Source organism: Schistocerca americana, chromosome 2, assembly GCF_021461395.2.
Source record: "Schistocerca americana isolate TAMUIC-IGC-003095 chromosome 2, iqSchAmer2.1, whole genome shotgun sequence".
NCBI lineage: Eukaryota > Metazoa > Arthropoda > Insecta > Orthoptera > Acrididae > Schistocerca > Schistocerca americana.
Genome location: NC_060120.1, coordinates 750974052 through 750978701, shown reverse-complemented (window position 1 = coordinate 750978701; position 4650 = coordinate 750974052). Strand labels below are relative to the sequence as shown.

The 4650-nt window shown below is 46.0% G+C and overlaps 1 pseudogene; it reads left to right on the top strand.

Moving 5' to 3' along the window:
* Positions 1-276: 276 nt before the first annotated feature.
* LOC124597247 lies at positions 277-394 on the top strand (annotated as a pseudogene).
* Positions 395-4650: the final 4256 nt, after the last annotated feature.

Here is a 4650-nt window from a genome sequence, read left to right as displayed (position 1 = left end):
TTTAGCTTCTTCAAGCCATAAACATGAACCGATATTCCAGGATTTTGTGCCTCAAATTCTGGTATGTCCTGAATCTTTACGGGGAACTCGATACCATCAAAGTTATAACATCCACGAATGTTAAAGACTATTCCATATCGAGATATGTGATGCGAATCTTTTGTGTAATTTCTTTTACAAGCGAGGACTGACCGTGCAAAACATGCCTGATCCTTTTCATTTCGGACATTAATACAAGTCCCCTTGTTTTTAATATCCCCAGGGAATTTGATAGTCGCCAACGGCCTAGCCGCAGTGGTAACACCGGTTCCCGTCAGATCACCGAAGGTAAGCGCTGTCGGGCTGGGCTAGCATTTGGTTGGGTGATCGTCCGGTCTGCCGAGCGTTGTTGGCAAGCGGGATGCACTCAGCCCTTGTGAGGCAAACTGAGGAGCTACTTGATTGAGAAGTAGCGGCTCCAATCTCGGAAACTGACATACGGCCAGGAGAGCGGTGTGCTGACCACATGCCCCTCCATATCCGCATCCAGTGACGCCTGCGGGCTGAGGATGACACGGCGGCCAGTCGGTAACGTTGGGCCTTCATGGCCTGTTTGGGAGGAGTTAGGGAATTTGATACAGGTGGCTGCTCCATTTAACGGATCATAGACATGAATATGGATGTCGAGATGTAGTATTTGGCTGAGTGCTTTAGCTGATCCTCCTACTTCCATTTAGGAAACCCAGGCCAGTATAGCACCCATGGTGGATTCATGATACCACTCGGCATTTGATGTACCCTGAGATATAATGCAATTATCATTGCAGATCTAGTGCAGACTTTTCTCTTCAGCTTCACCCTCTTGTTTGGGAGGGTGAGTCAACTCACAGCTCAGTACTACGTTACATTTAATGGGGTTAAATCTCGGATATTCTAGGGCTTGGAGAAACTCTTTCTCCACCACTGGGAGGCATGCTCCTAGACCCCTGACTGGGTTGCTACACACTCCAGACAGATTCTCAATTATAGTGAATGAGACATGAGCCTCAAAGGTGGTGTTTTGCACAGCAGTTCACGCCACTTTGGGGCATGTTTGATGCCTACCCCCACAGCCACCGCTCTAGGTGCCCGTGCCACAGCAAGCTGTTGTGGTGGCATGTTGCCAGCATCTCTGTAACATATGAATAACACAAAAAAATAAAGTACAATGCTCAAGATTTTCTTAAATATATGCTGTAAACCAATAATAACAATTAAGTACATCAGCATTCCAAAATAACAATTACATGCTGTAACAATGATGGTTGCATTATAATACACTACTGGCCATTAAAATTGCTACACCAAGAAGAAATGCAGATGATAAACGGGTATTCATTGGACAAATATATTATACTAGAACTGACACGTGATTACATTTCCACGCAATTTGGGTGCATAGATCCTGAGAAATCAGCACCCAGAACAACCACCTCTGGAAGTAATAACAGCCTTGATACACCTGCGCATTGAGTCAAACAGAGCTTGGATGGCATGTACAGATTCAACACGATACCACAGTTCATCAAGAGTAGTGACTGGCGTATTGTGACGAGCCAGTTGCTCGGCCACCATTGACCAGACGTTTTCCATTGGTGAGAGATCTGAGAATGAGCTGGCCAGGGCAACAGTCGATCATTTTTTGTATCCAGAAAGGCCTGTACAGGACCTGCAACATGCGGTCGTATATTATCCTGCTGAAATGTAGGGTTTCGAGGGGATCAAATGAAGGGTAGAGCCACAAGTAGTAACGCATCTGAAATGTAACGTCCACTGTTCAAAGTGCCATCAATGCGAACAAGAGGTGACCGCGACGTGTAACCAATGGCACCCATACCATCACTTCGGGTGATACGCGAGTATGGCGATGACGAATACACGCTTCCAATGTGCGTTCACCGCGATGTCTCCAAACAGCGACCATCATGATGCTGTAAACAGAACCTGGATTCATCCGAAAAAATGACGTTTTGCCATTCGTGCACCCAGGTTCGTCGTTGAGTACATCATCGCAGGCGCTCCTGTCTGTGATGCAGCGTCAATAGTAACCGCAGCCATGGTTTCCGAGCTGATAGTCCATGCTGCTACAAACGTAATCGTACTGCTCGTGCAGATGGTTGTTGTCTTGCAAACCTCCCCATCTGTTGACTCAGGGATCGAGACGTCGCTGCACGATCCGTTACAGCCACGCAGATAAGAGAGGCCGTTGGGATCCAGCACGGCGTTCCGTTTACCCTCCTGAACCCACCAATTCCACATTCTGCTAACAGTCATTGGATCTCGACCAACGCGAGCAGTAATATCGCGATACGATAAACCGCAATCGCGATAGGCTACAATCCGACCTTTATCAAAGTCGGGAACGCATTTCTCCACCTTACACGAGGCATCACAACAACGTTTCACCAGGCAACGCCGGTCAACTGCTGTTTGTGTATGAGAAATCGGTTGGAAACTTTCCTCATGTCAGCACGTTGTAGGTGTCGCCATCGGCTCCGTCCTTGTATGAATGCTCTAAAAAGCTAATCATTTGCATATCACAGTATCTTCTTCCTGTCGGTTAAATTTCGCGTCTGTAGTACGTCATCTCGTGGTGTAGCAATTTTAATGGCCAGTAGTGTACCTTTTACACGCTGTGTCCCAGGATTGAGCAGTTCAGATGATCTTTCTGCTAGTTCTCTCACCCAATCAAATATTTACTCCTCCTCGTCGGAAAGGGCGAGATGGCACTGTCTTTCAGCAGGCACCATCTTGTGCACTCACTCCGTTATTTCACCTTTGCCAGAATATTGTTGTGGAGCCGTAGATCAACTCACAGAAGTTGCTTACAACAAAGTTATGACTGCTGGTCATCATTCTTGACACCTATCCGTACTAGACTGTCACGCTGCCCTTGCTCCATAGCAACATCTATAACAATGAAGAGCATATGCCTCACACAACTGTATACGATGAAGAAAAAGACTAACAGCAATATGTTACAAATGTACTTACGTTCTTGCCGCATTTCGGCCGGCAGCAGCTGCTCAAGGTCGGTCAGCTGCCGCTCTACTGCTGCAACACGAGATCAAAAATTTTCTGAAGATTTGTTAAGATTTGAATACATCAACAGTTGTTTTTTGTACATGTAAACTATCAAGAATTTGGAGATTTACTTACATGACAGTAGCATAACCTCTTCAGCTTGCTGCCGCTGTCGACTTTCACCATCCAGGTGCTGCTCTAATGCTAGAACAACAGTAGATATGATAAAAGCACTTGTTACGATTTGAATACAATGAGAAATGTTTACTGAACTTGTAAACTATCAGACACAGAACTTTAAGATGTACTTACATGATGGTAGCATAACTTCTTTGGCTTGCTGCTGCTGGCGACTTGTAGCTTCTAGCTGATGCTTTAATTCAGCCAGGATTTTGAGAATGAGTGCTGCAATTGCAGGAGAGAACAACTTTTATAAACACTTGCTATGAAAATGTATCACAATATCGAAAAATTTGAATACTTTTCTACAAAATTTTGTAACTGACATTATTTGAACTTATAATTTTTTTTATAAACGCTTACATGGTAATTGCCCCAAGTTTGGCCATTTTCCATCGTAATGGCAGCTGGCATAGCTACTGGTTGGGCGTTTCATATTGCGAGAATCACACGGACACAACTAAGCACTGTCAGACATGATGGCCATGGGGGAGGGGGGGGGAGGGGGGGAGGGGAGAAGTTGGGCTTTCCATAGCTTCAGACTCTAGCCTCTACTTTGCAGAGGACCAATAGGAATTCAGAATGCCGCACCAGCAAGATATAACTTGCCTTCTTTTTCTTCAAGCAGGCTTGGCGCAGTCATATGAGAAACGGAGGGAGAAAAAAATTCTGGGACATACAGATAGAGGGAACTTTCGAAAACATTCTTTGTTTGCTGGCAAGTGACTGTTTGTGGCTGGAAAATTGGATGCAGCTGCTACCTTTAGAAAAACACCCTTTGTTCATTCTAGGATGGCTCAAATGGCTCTGAGCACTATGGGACTCAACTGCTGAGGTCATTAGTCCCCTAGAACTTAGAACTAGTTAAACCTAACTAACCTAAGGACATCACAAACATCCATGCCCGAGGCAGGATTCGAACCTGCGACCGTAGCGGTCTTGCGGTTCCAGACTGCAGCGCCTTTAACCGCACGGCCACTTCGGCCGGCCATTCTAGGATAAACAGGTGGTCTGGCACTTCCGACGCCAGCTGCGTCGCTCGAAATACATGTTATTGTTCGTTAGGGCACAGATGTGGGAGAAAGATGATAACCTTCAAAAACAAATATATTGTTTATGGTAGATGCCCCCAACTGTGTGTCTTGCTCACGTTACAATCATCTACCGATTCTCTTTGACTGCTGGCCAGTTGCTGAACAACTGCAGGCTCTCCCATGCAGCAACTGCTAACCTTCGAAAACAAATCTGTTGTTCACGGTAGATGCCCACCGCCACGCACCTCGGGAATGGTGGCTTATATTACAACTGTCTGCTACGTTCCACGTCTGCTGACCTGCCACTACACACCCGCAGGCCCCTATGGCGCTGAGTAATAGAAGACTGCAAGGAAGCTGTCTAGTGCAGATGGGTGCGTGGCACTGTTTGGAA